The sequence below is a fragment of the Peromyscus leucopus genome, chromosome 2 (assembly GCF_004664715.2).
Source record: "Peromyscus leucopus breed LL Stock chromosome 2, UCI_PerLeu_2.1, whole genome shotgun sequence".
In the NCBI taxonomy this organism is placed as follows: Eukaryota; Metazoa; Chordata; class Mammalia; order Rodentia; family Cricetidae; genus Peromyscus; species Peromyscus leucopus.
Genome location: NC_051064.1, coordinates 25,219,186 through 25,237,232, shown reverse-complemented (window position 1 = coordinate 25,237,232; position 18,047 = coordinate 25,219,186).

Here is an 18,047-nt window from a genome sequence, read left to right as displayed (position 1 = left end):
TGTCAGTCTAGAGACCCCTGTGTCCTGAGGCCTGAGAGCTTTCAATTGCCTCATGTCACATGAGCTCAAGCTGCCTCCCTGTGGCTTCATTCAGCAACCCAGGTCCTATAGGAAACCCAGCCATGGCCAGTTGCAGCTGCTGCACTCTGGCTCTGTTACCTGCCCTGCAGGTGGCCTTGCATTCTCTGTGTGCTGCCTTACTTATTGTCTCAGCTGTTCCTGTGCCTGCCTGCCCAGAGTCCCAGTCCCAGTCATGGCCTTAGGCTCCAGCATGTCTTCAGCCTGGAGCATGGCTCTGTCTCATCTCAGTAGTTCTCTGTGGCAGCTACTGCTGCTACTAGGGACTCAGACCTGCACTTTCCATTGCAGGAAGGATTTCAAAACCTCTGCTACACATTCCATGCCTGAGCACATCTCACCTGGGTGCCCTGTCAACCAGCAGTCTTCCCTGGGTCCCTAGCACCACCTCTGCTGCAGTTCTGCCTTGAGGATGCTGCCTTATCTCTGCAAGGACTCCAGTGTACCCAGAACACATCACACTCAGACTGAGGTGCCTGTTCCCTGGCCCGCCAGGTGCATGCCCTGTGGGCATCTTTCTCTAGAGGCTTTGTCTCTCCCACAATGGCTCAGAGAATTCACCCTCCAGCTGCCCACTTGGTTCTCTACCCATGCTCTCCCAGGGCATCCCTCACTGAGCTCTGGCACCCAGAAACTCTGGCTCTGGATGATAGACCTGCTCCATGAGCTAGGGTCCAAAGCCTCCACCACTGCTTGTATGCCTTCTCTTGCAGCTCATCAAGGCTGTGAAGTGAAGCCTCCATCCATGGTCTCACAAACACTGTGGCTGACTGTTCATGGTTCCTTTATGGCAAAAAGCATGCAAACCCTTACTGCTTATGCTGGCTCTCCCTGAATCTGCTGCCAATGATGCAAAGATGCCCATGGATTTTAGCAAAGCCGATGCTTGGTTAGGGCAGCCACTGCTCACACTGATGCTTTCTGAAGCTGGCAGTCTCTAAAGTGGCTTCTCATTCTCAGACTGCTGGGTTCGTAGTGGCTGCTCAGTTCCAGATGCTGCTTTTTGCATCCTAGATCCTATGCTCAAAATAATATAATCTACTCTAATAAACCTAAGCATACTCTTCCCAAACGTCACAAAAAGTTTTATGACTTACTTATCTTACAACTTTAGACCTAACTTTGTAAAGAAAGAGAGAGAGACTTGTTGCAGCCTACTATTACCCTGTTCTATATTTATAATTTTACTCCTAAAGAAAAGAAAACCACTGGACCTCAATTAATTATCCCAGCATGCCCACTTAACCTGAGGTGTTCCTTCTCTTTATCCTCTGTACCCAAGTTCTACCTTCAGGCACCATATGTAGGAGTCCAACTCCAACCTGTCAAAAGGTTCTTCAGGGGAGAAGAGAGTAATGAGGAAGTATTAGGTAGAAATATGGGCAGAGATAAGAAAGAAGAAAGATAGAGACACAGGATAGCTTTGGGGGGGCCCTGGGTCAATACCTAGCTGCCTTGAGTGGGTTTTTTATATACTACTAAGGGGAGAGGCAAAAGGTCTCCCCCCTTACAAGATCAAAGCACAACGTACAGCCATGTGTAGACCCTTCAAAACACCTGGTAACTATGCACTTGGCCAAATCATCCCATTATGCAGCCCTGCTAGGTAAAGTAAGCTCAGATTCCCTGACCTTGAGTAAGGTCTTACTAGGGAGCCTCTGTGGGCCCCCACAGCCCAGCCCATTGTGGGTGGTGCCATATCTGAGCTGATAGTCCTGGGTTCTTTGGAAAATCAGGCTGACCAAGCCATAGTAAGCAAGCCAGTAAGCAGCACCCCTCTATGGCCTCTACATCGGTTCTGCCTCCAGGTTCAAGCTCTATTGATGTAACCAACCATCTTATTAAATAAGAAACACAGAAACAATGTAAAAGAGAAAGCCAAGAGGTCAGAGCTCAGAGCTAAAATCTCACCCTTCCGCCTGCGGTGTCCCAGCTTCCCGAAAGAGAGCTATTTCCTGTCTGTTCATCTATTTATAGTATTTTGTTCTGCCTTCTCATTGGTTGTAAACCCAAACACGTGACTGCCTCGTCACTGTCTGAATGTACAGCCCCCTAGGTCTTAAAGGCATATGTCTCCAATGCTGGCTGTATCCCTGAACACACAGAGATCTATGGGATTAAAGGCGTGTGCCACCACCACCACCACCACCACCACCACCACCACCACCACCACCACCACCACCACCACACTCTTGCTATGGCATAATAGCTCTGACCCCCGGGCAACTTTATTTATTAACATACAATCAAAATCACATTTCAGTACAATTAGATTACCACCACAAAGCTCTGCTTGAGTTCCTGTCCTGACTTCCTTCAATGATGAACAGTGCTATGGAAGTGTAAGCCAAATAAACCCTTTCACTACAAACTTGCTTTTGGTGATGGGATTTCATCATTGTAATAGAAAACCTGACTAAGGAAGAAATTCATACCAGGAGTAGGGTATTGCTCTGAGAGACCTGACCATGTGTTTTTGTGAAGATTATGGAAGGACTTTTGATCTTTGGGTTAGAGAAGACTTATGTGTTGAGAAGTCAGTGGGCTGTTCTATAGGAGCCTGCAAGATAAGAGTGTTGAGGGCAGTACAGAAGATGGAGGCCTGGCCTGTAAATTTCCAGAGGGAAGTTTGAGGGTCACTTCAAAGACTCAATTGGGGCCTTTGCTATTGTAAGTTAAGATGCTGTGGTTTTGGTTAGCTAGGGCTAAAGAATCAGCTGTGAGTAACAGGACACCAGAACCATTGAAGTGAAACCTTTGCTTTACTGGGAAAATCGATGCAGGTCATTTGGAGCTAAGAAATTGGTGGTGATTAGGATCCAGCATTTTGAGGTAAAATATTCCAGGAAGTGTCAGCACATAGAAGCTGTGTCCCAAAAGTGGCCAAAGTGTACCTCACAGTGGCAGCTGAACTTTGTATGTATGAGATTTAATCAGGTGATACTGGCTTTGAAGGCATGAAGAGGTGATGGAGAGCAGCTGACCCTTGGCACTGTATGGCAGGACTGGATGCTCTGAAGAGAGCCCAGTAGAAGTTGCTGGTGAAAGAAAAGCCTGATTGTAGCAAGGGACTAGCATTTCAGAGATGTCAGTACTGTGAGATGACCATCGAGAACAGCAGCAGCAGCAGCAGCAATGAAGTAAAGCCACCCAAGCCTAGAAGACACGCTGTGTGTGCTGCAGAGAGCAAAGCCAGAAATGTGACCCAAGCCCTGTGGAGGATTCCAGATCACGAGTGAATCCCAAATATTAGACACCCAGTGATTTATACTATTGGAGTTTGATTTTGCCTTGATCTGATTGTGAGCATGCCCTAGTACTTTCCTCTTGAAGAAAGTATTTATTTTTTTTATTTTATAGGAGCCCACAGTTGAGAAAAAACTTGGGTTTTTAAAGAGACTGGATTTTTAAAGAGCCTGAGTTTTAAGGTATTTAAATTTGTAAAGACTGTGGGACTTTATAAGTTCATAAAATATTTTATATTGTGGTGTTGATATTAATATGTGATCTTGGGGATGAACAAGAAAGAAAACATTGTGGCTTAACAGTGATGTGTTTGTGTTTCAAGCTGACAAGGGTTAATTCTGCAGGCTAATTTTATGTCAACTTGACACAGCTAGAATTATCTGAATGGAGGAAACCTCAACTGAAAAAGAAAATGCCTCAGAAGTTTTGGTTGTAAAACATCTCTTCATATTTGGAAGTGAAAGCCTGATACCAGAATTTACTTTTTTTGAACTTTTTTAACTTAATGAGCTAAAATTACAAAAAGATTTTTGTTATGGTGAATATCTTCATATTTGGAAGACTTGTACCAGAATTTATTATTTGAATTTTGGGACTTGGGACATGAAATGAACAATAGTGATTTCATTGCAATGGGATAATTTTGAATTTATTTATAGTATGACCTAGGAACTGTTTTCTGGAATTGGGTTAAAAATAGAACTCTTTAAATGAAGAAATTTATTGTTCCTACCTAGACTAAAGATACAGTTTTGTGTATGCACATATGCTAGTGATTCATGAATTGTTCTGTGTTAAAAATGGAATTGTTTTATGGAACAGTTCATGAAGAAATGGAATTACTTATGGAACTGGTTTTGTGTTACAAATAGAACTGTTTAAATGAAAAAGTTTGGGTTTTCTAACTAGGCTTGAGATTTTTGCTTAAAAAATTATAAAGAAAAGGGAGAGTTAATATTCCTTACTCTATTTAATTTAAAAAATATTTATTTGAGTGGATTAATGTTTTTAGTAAGAAATGCAAATGGATATCCTAAGAGATTACTTTAAAGTGTAAAAAGTTTTATTATAAAACTGCTTTTGGGTGTTTTTCTAAAAGTTTTCGAAGTGTTAATGGTTAAATTGAGAATACTGCATTTCAATATTGGTTTATAGGAATTGTATCAGTTTGGGTTCTTCTAACTAGGTTTGAGATTTTGTTTTAAAAAATATAAAGAAAAGGAGGAATTATGAGTGAATTAAGGTTGAATGTATGTTTGCAGAAATTATGTTTAAGCTATTGATATTAATGCACCCTGGTTTTGTGTAGTTAAGGAAATATTTAAGTTTAATGTGAATACATCAGAAGTTTTTCCTATGTTCTGTTAGCAAGAAAATTCAAATGATTCTATTAAGAGTTAAAGTTGTAAGACTGAGAAAATTGTTAATTATATATAGCACCATTTATGTTTAAAAAACAAAAGAAAAAGAAAAAGATGCCGTCATAAGATCCAGCTGTACTGTATTTTCTTAGTGACTGATAGAGTACCATCAGTACCAGGATAGTGCAGTACTACAGTGACAGACCTGACCATGTGTTTTTGAAGCATTTCCACCTCCTGATTCCTTGCAGAGGTTTTGACGGCTCTGATCCTTTAAGCATCCTTCAGCAATTGTGTCATGACTACAGTCCTTTCCATTAGTTGGTCCGCAGTGTTTCTGAGCTATACTTGCTTTTCTAAGAGTTTCAAGGCAGGTGCCAGAGTTCAGAACCTCCTCAATATACCAAACACAGTACAATATGTAAACATGGTAATTTGCAATACAGTCATCTCTGACTCATCCACAATCAGGGATCCAGATCACATTCACGGAAAGCATCTTTCTGTCCTCAGGACTACTGTGATACCCAGGCAGAACAAGGATGAGGTAAGTAAAAATGCTGGGAATGTATTCTGCTGCTTTGAAGTTGACTTTTCACAGTAGTGCCAGTTGCTTGGCATTATAGATGCTTGGCTCTTTTCCCATTTTCTGAGAAAATTGGTTCTGACAGTCTCTGCTTGGTTTTCAGTATTTTAGTAGGTGATAGAGAGCTTAGAATTACCGACTTTGTGATTTTGCTGGTATCAGCCCTACTGTTTGTGTTGCTAGGGTTTACTTTGGTTTTTTTTTAATAAAGCATGAGTAAACTAACACTTCATTAGTTACCACAATGAATATATTGCCACAAATAATATGCTATCTTAATTCTGTCATATTTAAAATGTCTTTGCTTCCTTCTTGTGTTCTAAGCTTCTGCTGTGTCAATTTTAAGACACAATTTCTTAGGTCTTGTTTTCCTCTGTGTTAATTTTGAATTTTCAAAAGTATCCTGTAGCAGAAACCTTAAAAGTTCTTATTAATAAAGTCAAACCTGAGGCGAGTTATTGGGGTCCATGCTGGTAGATCAGAGAGACAGAACAAGCCACAGCTATCTCACCTCACCAGTTCCTCAGCTGGTCCTGTTTCCTCAGACTGGAGGCCTCTGAGTCCTCATCCTGAATGGGTCTCAGCTGAATTACTGCTCAAAAGCCTGAAGCTTAACCAGGCCAAATGCTTAACCAGGCCAAATGCTTAACCAGCCAAATGCCTCTAGTTTCTCGTCCTCATGCCTTATATATCTTTTTGCTTTCTACCACCACACCCTGGAATTAAAGGCTGGCTTTCTGGGATTAAAGGCGTGTGTCACCATGCTTGGCTATTTCCAATGTGGCCTTGAACTCACAGAGATCCAGAGGGATTTCTATCTCTGGAATGCTAGGATTAAAGGTGTGAGTGCCACCATTTTCTAGCCTTTGTATCTAGTGGCTGTCTGTTCTCTGACCCCAGATAAATTTATTAGAATACACAATTACCACCACAGTATCCTTCTATCTGTTTATGAAGAAAAAATAGAATTACATCTTTTGCAGCACTCAAATAGAAAATAACTTTTTTCTTGCTGTTTTTTATTTATCCAACAGCTGGATTTTACCAATATAAGATGAAAGATAAAAACCAGGTGACTGTTCTGAACATTTCAAGAATAGAAAATTATTTTTCAAATATCTATAAATATTTCAGTAACCATTCAAGTATTATATCCTTCTAATCAGTCTATATCTATTTAGTCTTTGTGGTGGTTTGAAAGAAAATGGCTCACAAATGAAATGGCACCGTCAGCAGGTTTGACTTTGTTGGAGTGGGTGTGGCCTTGTTGGAGGAAGTGTGTCACTATGGAGGCAGGCTTTGGTGTCTCGTGTATATACTCAAGATATTGCCCAGTGTCTCCAATGACTTCCTGTTGCCTGTGAGTTAAGATGTAAGAACTCAGCTCCTTCTATAGCACTGTGTCTCACCATGATGATAATGGACTAAACCTCTGGACTGTAAGACACCACTGTGGTGGTATTGTGTTCCCCAAAATATTGTGCACCCTAATAAATTTATCTGGGGTCAGAGAGCAGGGCAGCCACTAGATACAAAGGCTAGAAAATGGTGGCACTCACACCTTTAATCCTAGCATTCCAGAGATAGAAATCCCTCTGCATCTCTGTGAGTTCAAGGCCACATTGGAAATAGCCAGGCATGGTGACACACGCCTTTAATCCCAGAAAGTGAGCCTTTAATCCCAGGGAGTGATGGCAGAAAGCAGAAAGATATGTAAGGCGAGAGGACCAGAAACTAGAAGCATTTGGCTGGTTAAGCTTTCAGGCTTTCGAGCAGCAGTTCAGCTGAGATTCATTCTGGATGAGGATTCAGAGGCATCCAGTCTGAGGAAACAGGATCAGCTGAGGAACTGGTGAGGTGAAGTAGCTGTGGCTTGTTCTGCTTCTCTGATCTTCTAGCATTCACCTCAATAACTGGCCTCAGGTTTGATCTTATTAATAAGACCATTTAACAATTCATGCTACACACCACAATTAAATTCTTTCCTTTATAAAAGTTGCCATGGCCATAGTGTCTCTCTACAGCAATAGAAACCCTAACTAAGACAGGCTTAATTCTCTAGTTCTGTTTCTAGTTATGACCATGAATGGATTCTTTTTTTTTTTTTTTTTTTTTTTTTTTTTTTGGTTTTTCGAGACAGGGTTTCTCTGTGTAGCTTTGCGCCTTTTCCTGGAACTCACTTGGTAGCCCAGGCTGGCCTCGAACTCACAGAGATCCACCTGGCTCTGCCTCCCGAGTGCTGGGATTAAAGGCGTGCGCCACCACCGCCCGGCCATGAATGGATTCTTAAACACTGTTTTAATTCATCTAGTTTGCCATACCACAATAGTATACACTAGGTGACCCAGAAAAAAACAGGATTTATTTTTCACAGTTCAGGAAATTAGAAGCTGGAGATGACATTGCAATCCAGGTTGCATTATGAATAAAAATGCTTTTCCTGATTTATAGATGGCCAACATCTTGTTGTGCCCTCTCAAGGCAGCGGAAGTAAAGTTAGGGTGACCTTATAAGGTCACCAATTCATCTACTGCTAGAATGTCATCCAGAATGAGTAATTCTCTTATGAAGACATCTTTTCCCCTCAGGTGGTGGTGGCACACTCCTTTAATCCCAGCATTCGGGAGGCAGAGCCTGGTGGATCTGCTGAATTCCAGGCCAGCCTGGGCTACAGAGTGAGTTCCAGGACAGGCTCCAAAGCTACACAAAGAAGCCCTGTCATGTATAAACCAAAAAAAAAAAAAAAAAAAAAAAAAAAAAAAAAGACACCTTTTCCCAATATTACCACCTTAGGAATTAGGGATTCAACAGGTAGATGGGGGACAGGGGGAATCTCCAGCACATACCATGTATCAGTTCTTCTAACTTTTTATTTTGATGCCACTTCTCATTGGCTGAAGTATCTCTCTAAATAATTTTGTTTTAATATATGCACATGAATATTATAAACCTTCATTGCAGTCACACTTTATCTTCTGTATAAATAATAATTCAATTGATGATAAATTCTTGGATCACATTACTCTGTTGAAAGTTAAGAGAGAATATGGACTTTGTTATGTCTTGGAAATCAGAATCATTTGTGCTTGCCTGTAGAAAGGCAACTTGCTACTGAATAATTTTAGAATTACTCTTTATGCTGATAATTGAACACTTTATCTTCAGTCTGTCTAGGTAGTACTCTTTCCATTAGCATTTCCTGGATAAGTGTAAGTACTTTGATCAAATTATACAATTTTACTGATGTCAGGGGGCTTTTCCACTTATGCGAATTACAACTTCTATACATTGGTCAAGTTCTTCCTTACAGTATTTATAATTTAAGCTGAGTCTTCCTATTTCTCTACATTTTATAGTGTTTAGTTTTCTCTTTTCCTTTCTTTCTACCTCTAGAGTCATTTTGCAATTTCATGTCCGTGCCATAGTTTAACATTTTGTATCACTTCATTTCTTTTATGAAAGCTAGTTTCCATACAGTTTTGGCTTCTTTCACTCTAGCAATTCTCTTAAAATCTCATGTATCACACTCCCTTCTGTTTTAATTTTAGTTTTTTATCTATCTACTAAAGTTTTAATCTGCCTTTAAATTCTCACTAAATAATGAGTCCTTGCCCTGCCTCTTTGGTTTTATTTTGACTTTTTAAACCACACTTTCTGGTTTATCTGGCAAATTCACTGTAGTCTTGTGACCTGGCAAGTCTCAGAAGAATACTAATATGTTGTCTGAAATAATTCTGAAGGATTGTCTCCAGTCTCCGGAACTGGCCTCAGGCTGTCTAACCTGACCATGAACTAAGACCATAACAGAATGTTCTGGGTAAAGTGAAACCACTGCTCCCATCACCAGAAGCCAGAAAGACATGCAGATGTCTGGATCTGTAGTCATCCTACTCCTAAAGTCAGGAGAAGATAGAGGGCTGAAGACAAAACTTGCAGAGAGGAAAGCAGCAGTTATACAGAAGATGTGTTATCTCGCCTATCTGTGAGAACACTCTATGGCCCCTAGGTACAGCACAGCATGATGAGAATACTCCTAGGCATCTCACATATGGAATTTGTTGGTAGCAGAAAGTGTCCTTACACACATAACCTATCCTTTGCTAATCTTTTCTGAATGTATTTCCTAGATATATTTTCCCTTTATTCTATTGATAGTTATTTGTTTAAAATAATGATTCTAAGTATTCATATGGTTCAAACAATAAAATTTGCACAAAATTTGCCACTCAGCTAGGCCTTAAGGACAATATTTTCTATTCCTTGGTCATTTAAAATAAGTGAAGAAGTTTTCTTATTTTCTTTCTAAGGGGACCTAGTTAGTGTGTGGGTGCTCCTGGGTTTCCCTTGGTCTCTTCTCAGAGGCTAATTAGTACAATTTCTAACTAAGTCCCATTATACAGCAGATACCATGCTTTTCTCTATATAACCTAAACATTCTTTACCTAGAGCTTTCCTATACATGATATGGTAATAGCTTATGCTTTCTAGAACCTTCAGGGATGATGGGACCTCTGATAAGAATCCTACAGCTGAGACAAACAGTGTTTCCAGGTAATCTGTCAGGGCAGATTAATAGAAAACTCCTTTGCTTTTGTTGCTACAGCACAAGGAACCAGGTGCACTGAACCTTCCAAGGTATGGGTGTGATCTTTAAACAAAATAGAAAAACATCCTGGAAGACATTTTTTGTCATAGTTTGTCTCCTGTGCTGGTAAGAAAACTGATATGTGTTCCATAAAACTTCAATTACGTTTAGGGGGAACACTTTCATGCTTACAGATTTCTCGCATTCCTCCTTAGTCACCAGTCACCATTCACGCAAGTATAGAGGCTTCAAGATGTACAAAGACTATATAATCCTTTTTGTCACCTGTCTTACTTTTCTATTGCTGTGAAAAAACACCATGAGCAAGGCAACTTATGAAAGAAGGTGTTTAACTTGGCTTATGGTTTCAGAGAGGTGGAGTCCACAATGGTGAGCAAAGTCATGGTGGCTGGAACAGGTGAGATCCACGGCCCTTGATCTACAAGCATGAGGCAGAGAAAGCACACTAAGAATGGAATGATTCTTTTGAAACTTCAATACCTGCTCCCAGAGATAAACTTCCTTCAGCAGAGCCATACCTCCTAATCCTAAACAGCCACCAAATGGAGACCAGGTACTCAAAGACCTGAGGTTTAGGGGTGTTGTCTCATTCAAGCCACCATATCAGCCAGCTCTAAATAAAATTTCATAATCTTCTCTTTATCCATTATCTCTGCAGGAAGTTTCCTTGAAGTTCATGCTTATAGATTACTGTGTGAGGAAACTTTCTTGTGACTTTGGCAAAAATGTAGGTGAAGCAACCTAAAGAGGGAAGGATTTGCTTTGATTGATTTCAGCTAGCCTCATGTACTTGGACTGAACATCACAATGGCAAGAGCATTTGGCTGAGGACATTCTACATCACATTTAAGACAGGGGGTAGAGAGAAAGAAAAGGACCAGCTACAACCCTCACAAGCACACAACCATGCACCCCTTCCCACAGGTAGGCCCCATCTCCCAAAGTTTCCACTCACTCCAAAATCTCAATACCAACTGGAGTTAAGCCTTCAACACATAAATCTGTACCAAATAGTTTATACTCAAATCATAAATTATTGATGCAAATTTTAAAGAACTCACTCTTTATTAGCTCATGGGGTCTCTCTCTTCTCTCTGATCCCTCTCTCTTACTCCTAGAAGCAAAGTTATAAGTCATCGCAATCTATCTTCCTGAACAGAAATTTCATAAGAACCTGATGTGCTATGACTTTGTAGCTTCCCTCTAGTTTGTAACTCCATGTGGTGGTTTGAATAAGAATGCCCCCCATAACCACATAGATTTGAATTGTTTGTCACTGGGGTGGCACCATTAGGATGTGTGGTCTTGTTGGAGGAAATGTGTCACTGGGGGGTAGGCTTTGAGGTTTCAAGTGCTCAATCCAGGTCTCTCTCTGTCTCTCTCTGTCTCTGTCTCTGTCTCTCTCTCTCTCTCCCTCCCTCCCTCCCTCCTCTCCCTTTCTCCCTCTCTCTGTCTCTCTCTCACTCCCTCCAATATTCCAGGAACCAAAGGATACCTCCCTGCAGAACTCTCATCATACTATACATGGTGGTTATCTCTCCTAATGAAGCTTTGCCTCAGACCTGAAAGTTTGCTCTTCTACTGCAGGCTATGATGGTGTAACTTCCATGAGAAAGCTTCCCTGGATAGTAATTCATCTTAGCTTTCCTCTTCTATGAACCCCTTGCTTATTCTAACACACAGGTTTGCCTCTACTATAACTAATATGTGAAAACATTAGCACCCCTGAATATATCCTATCAGTATTTGTCATGAATCAGTCTTCCCCAAACCCTTTACAAGTAAAGAACGAGTCAGATGCAGGAACCCTAGTTGCCTCCTCCCCCACCTATTCTATATGTTGGATTGGAGTGATTGAGAAAGCAAGTGCTCAACATGAAGGAGCCCCTGTGTAACTTGTTTTCTTTTTTGTTGATGATGATGGTGTTGTTTGATACTTTAGACATGCCAGAGCCTGCTTAGGTCCTTGAGACCAGAGTAAATATTGAACTCAGAGAAATGACTCCTATTTCTGGTGGCTGAAGTGCTTCTGTTTCATGGGACTAAATATATGCCATAACCTGCTTTAATTTTTCATTCATTTCTACTAGTCTTTGAGTTGAAAACTTGTGGAGATAGTGATCTTCCTGTCTTCATTTTTGATAGAACTCTAAATGCTGTGTTACTTTAAGTATTTTTTGGAAAGCTCAGAGGCTGCAATGCAAGAGGCATTTCAAATAAGAATCAACCTGACTTACACCATTCACAGCAAGAGGCATAGGAATTCTGCCACAAAAGAGAAAGGTGACTATGGGGAATTTCCCTTTGAGCCATCTGTATAGGTAAACAGCTGGCATCCAGTATCCTCAGCATATGTTTGATAATCCCCACAGGCATTTCACCTCTGAAATAAAATACAGGCCTATGTTAAAAGAAACCAAATTTCAATGCCCCCTTCTGCCTTTCAGGACTGGGTTATTCTATAGTAAATTCTTGACTCAGGTCATGCCTGCTTGGTACAGGGAGGTCTGTAATATGGTCTTATTTCAACCAGCCCATCTTTTCTTTCTTTCTTTCTTTCTTTCTTTCTTTCTTTCTTTCTTTCTTTCTTTCTTTCTTTCTTTCCTTTCTTCCTTCCTTCCTTCCTTTCTCTCTCTCTCTCTCTCTCTCTCTCTCTCTCTCTCTCTCTCTCTCTCTCTTTCTTTCAGAGATCCGCCTGCCTCTGCCTCCCGAGTGCTGGGATTAAAGGCGTGCGCCATCACCGCCTGGCTCCCTCTCTCAAATTCTGTCACCACTTGTGCTGAGAGTTTTCAGAGTCATTGAAGGAGCACTGAGGTCAAAAGATTAAGAAACATTAAGAAGATTTTAAGCCATTTTCTAGATCATGTAGCACCAAAAGAAGTGACTATAGCATTAAATTTAGGAATAAATAAAACTATTTTAGAAATGCTCCAGTATCATATAAGTATGCATGGGACAGACTGTCTACATATCCTCTATGGATGTGAACTTTTTTATAGCCTCACATTTCTGCTTGGTATTTTATTGCACTTAGAATATTCAACTGTTCTGTTTTACATTTTGGCATCTGTGAAAATAAACCTACTTTTATGAAAAGTGCTCAAGTTTTAATGGTGATGATAACTAATAAAAAAGCATTAATGTCTAAAAGTTTCAAAGTTATGCCAGGATCAACATTAGGCTTTTCTATTAGCACAATTGAGGTAGATTTTATATCCTGAATTTAACTGAAAAACATTGCTCTAATCTCTTTCATTATGAAGTACATTGAAAATGCAATGTCACCTACTGTAACAAAAACCTGGGCCCTACAGGAAATTCTGTCCAGAAATTCCAGTGCTAATTTGCTGTTTATTGAGGTTACATGAAATTTTTTGCCTTTGGGCTGTTTTTCTTGTATTCATAAATTACCTCTATGAATTTACAGAGCTAAGGAAATAACTTCTGTAGCAATTTCACAAAATGAGTTAATCTTAAACCACTGCTGTTGCCCTTTTCTCAAGAGTAAAGTCATAAATATTAATTTTAGAGTAGTTATTTAAAAGGTTTCATTCATTTGAAGATGATGTCTATATGTAAAACCTCATATGATACAAAAGAATTTGATGCAAATAAAACTAAGGCAAAAAATTTTAATGGTGACAGAGAACAGCAGGGACCATAACAAAGCATGTGTACTGCCTGGTTTTGCCTCATTATCTTCTTCAAACTACATGGAAGCCAGATCAGGGTAGGAACAGGTGGGTAAAAAGCATATCAAGGGCTAGAGAGATGGCCCAGCAGTTAAGAGCACAGACTGCTATGTCAGAGGACCCAGGTTTGATTCCCAGCACCAACATGGAGGCTCACATATGTAAATCTAGTTCCAGGGAATCTAATACTCTTTTCTTGCTGGAATGGGCACCAGACATACATATGATGTACAGGTATATATTCATTCACAACCTCAACCTTATAAAAATAAGCAAAATCTCAAAAAATATTTTCATACTGCAGTGAATTGGTGGTGTCATAGTCATTTGATCACACCTGGAAAAGTGGTGTTGAGCTATTCCTAGAGAAGATAACTGCTGTGCATGGCACCTTATAGCAGGATAGTTTTTCTACTGCTCAAGCTAAATACAACCTCATTGAATAACCATAACTAACCGGAGCTAGTATTGTTAGCCTGTTATTCTGGGTCTGCAAATAACATTTCTGGGGATGAGTGAAGATTCAATACTTTTCCAAATTTATACAGCTCAGCAGCACAAGAACTGTAAATTGGATCCTTAGTCTTTTCTCAATGGGCAAAGTTATACCATCTCCTAGAGTTCTGTTTTAATATCTGATAATTGCAGTAATAACACTGACCAAAATCCTCCCAATTACAATAACAAAGTTTAAGGAACAACATAAGAAGCTGAGCAGATAGAAGAATCAACAAGACCCCAGCATCATCCTAGCTGAGACAGGAACTCAAAGGTTACAGATGCTACATAGTTTGTATTCATTAAGGCAGCGTTGTGCTCACCTCTATGTTCTACTAAGTCAGGATACAAGAGAGAGCTTGTTGCTGTTATCAAGGAGTATTTCTATCCAAAGGGATGACACTTGCAAATGCTCAATGGCTTTATGTTGAAAGAGTTGACTCACTTCTGTGAAATGAAATATGTAAAAATGGGAGTATAGAATCTGCTGTGGTTAGAGGTTTATTTTACTGATCAAAGTCAATTGGCTATAGCAAAACACCACTCATAGAAAAAAATAAGCAATGAAAGACATACATACCATCAGTGGAAGAAAAATGACTGTCATATAAGACTTCCTTGTAGGAATGTTTTATTTCCCAATTACAAAAGAGAAAGAAGGGCGATAATTTATTTTTAAGAATATCCCAACTAACCACTCCCCACCAGCTGTCACATGCTGGATAGATGGCCCCAGAGGCATGGGTGAGAAAGAGCTGGTAGACTGACCAGCTCAGCTACCACCCAGGCCAATATCCAGGGCTTCAAGTTGACCTACCCCAACATCTACTTCTTCTATGAGCTGCTAGAGCATGTGAAGGGGCCAGCACTGCAGAATCAAAACCACAGGATTTCCGTGACTCTGGACAACATCAGGATATCTGAAAGAAGTCTCAATGAGTATCCAATATTGATGATGTAGCAGAAGCCAGAGGCCTTGAACCAGACCTATAACTAATTGCATTGAACATTTGCAAGTAAAGCTGTTTGGACAAAAGAGTATATTGTGTGACACACCACAGCTTCCAATGTCACTACAATGAACAAATATGTGATGGAGAGGTGGGAAAGTTAGAAGAATGGTACATGCACAGGAGAACTAGAGTTGCTACAGCTGTGATGGGTGTGAGAGAAGGCTGTGATTAATAGACGGACAGGTCATTTTGCAAAGGAGTCAGCTAGATTTTTTTATTTTTATTTTTTATTTTCTTTTGTGGGGGAGGTTACAAGAGTAGAAGGCTGATATGTAGGGACTGGGAAATAAGAGGGATTGGAGTAAATGATGTGAAATTCCCAAAGAATCAAAAACAATATGTAAAAAAACAAAACAAAACTATCTCACTGAGCAAGCTGTCCCAAACTATATCCCTGTAGCATTGATTAATTAGAAAGTGAGATATGAGGGATTTGGTTCATACTAAATAATCATATATCAAATGAAATGAATGGATGGATGGATGAATACTAGATTAATCTGGCAACTAGTCTACAATTAACCCTGTAATTTATCACTCCCTGGTCAAATACTTGTTGGTGTTTTCATGCAAGTTTTGAAGCTGTTTTCTAGGGATACCATAACAAAGCACCCCAAATAGAGTCTTAGAACACCAGAAATGTATTAAGTCATAGTTCTAGAAACTAGATGTCTAAAGTCAAGGAGCCTGAAGTTGCGAAGGAATGATCCTTACATCTTCAGCTCCTGACAGCTGAATATGTTCTTTGCCTATGGAAGCATCATAGTAGTCTTCATATGGCTGTCTTTTCCCCATGTCTCTTCACATAATCTGTCCTGTATACAAGTGTCTGGGTTTAAACCTTTCCCTTGTATAGGGTACCAATTATATGGACTAGGGCCATCCTCAGTAACCCAATTTTAATGCAGTTGCTTGTATAAATTCATTATGTCCACACAAAGTTCCATTCTGAATTACTTTTTTGGGGGGGAGGGTGATACAGGTCTTCTCTGTGTAGCTTTGGAGCCTTTCCTGGAACTCACTCTGTAGCCCAGGCTGGCCTTGAACTCACAGAGATCTGCCTGCCTCTTCCTCTTGAGTGCTGGGATTAAAGGTGTGCACCATCACCGCCTGGCTTCTGAATTACTTTTAAAACTTCAAGGTATCTTTATTTTCCATACTTTGCATTCCTGTAAAAATACCTTACACCAATTACTTATGAAAATGTTTATGAGTTTATGAATGCAAAGTCAAGACAGCATAAGGTAGGCAACATGGCAGCATCTCCTCATGGCCAACAACAGTGGCTGGAGGCAAGTAGTTAGATCTCCAATAGGAAACAGAGATGAGGTTAGGCCATACTTGAGAGTTTACAGCTATCCTGGGTTACAGGACAACTCCCTTCAGAGAGCATGCCCCAGTAACTTAAGGACTTCTTACTAGGCTCCTTTACTTAAAGCTATAACAACATTTCCCACTACCACCATCTTGGGAACAGAAATTTCAGTCTCAATGGAGTCTTCATAACCACTCAGACCATATCCAAACCAGAGAAGGACCTTTGTTGTAAGTTATATCCTTTGTAAGGGCATAATTTTAACTTACAATAAACACCTGTCCATTCTCTTGACCTTCCAGTACTCAGTGAAAATATTACAGTTGACTAGGGAGAAGATCTCTACGTCAATCCTAAAGAGCAGGAATAGTCATGACATGAACTTCTGTGACTCAGCACAGGCACACACGTCATATGGGTATTGTGGTCACCACACACCTTCTAAAAGCCCTCCTCACCATCTGAGTCAGTCCCTGACAGACATTCTTATTTGTGTGAAAGAATGGTGGGTATCAATCTGCAGGAAAAAAAACTCAAAAACAGTCATGGTTGTTCTCAACTCATCTCTTCCATTATATCAATGAAGAAATAGAAATTTGAGCCTAGTCAAAAGTGACCATGAAAATAAATTACAAAATGCAATTAAGAACAGAGATAACATCAGCTTCTCAGGCTGCTCAGCTTTGAAGAGTCACATAGCAAGAAAAGAAATACATGAAACCTGAATGACCACCAATAAAAAACTGACTAAATAAATAATGGAATACTCCAATGCTGAGTGTAGAAGCACTCATTTAAAACACACTCTCAGTGAATGTTTAATAATATTCTATTTAATAAATAGTCACTAAAAGCTCAAAAGTAGAATATTTAATGTGATAATAAGTTTGAAAACATATATAATATCTAGTCATACTATTTATACATTCCAAACAAGTTTTAAAACTATATATCAAAATATGCATATACATATATATAGTTACAATAACAAATGCAATCACTGACTCCATTTAGTTCCCCTCCTTTAGAATTTTTCAGTGTCTCTTCTATCAAATTCAGTATAACCAGATTTATGTTGAGGTCTTTGATCCACTTGGACTTGAGTTTTGTGTGTGGTAACAGATATGGATCTATTTGCAATCTTCTATATGTTGTCTTCATTTGTCATGGTATCTCTTTCCTTGCTCTCCCACTCTGTCCCTGGGCCAGCTTGAACCTTCCATTCCCCTATGTTCTCATCCTCCATCACTTGCCCTCCATTACCCCCCCCACCCCAATTTGCTTATGTAGATCTCATCTATTTCTTCTTCACTAGGTGATCCAAGCATCCCTCTTAGGGTCCTCCCTACTAGCTAGCCTCCCTGGAGCTATGGGTTGCAATCTGGTTATCCTTTGCTTTACATCTAATATCCACTTATGAGTGAGTACATAGCATGTTTTTCTCTCTGAGTCTGGGTCTTGAGTGTTCTTCGGACCTTTATCATTCTAGCCTACCTCCTTACAGCTGCCCATACTCAGGTTTCCAATGTTGTGAATTTGCTCACAACATTCATTCTATGTATAATTAAGAAAAAAAATCTACATTTCAAACTCTACAAAATTCCAGAGATGCAGAGATGAGTAAGACCTACAATTTTCCTCTAAGTCAGTAT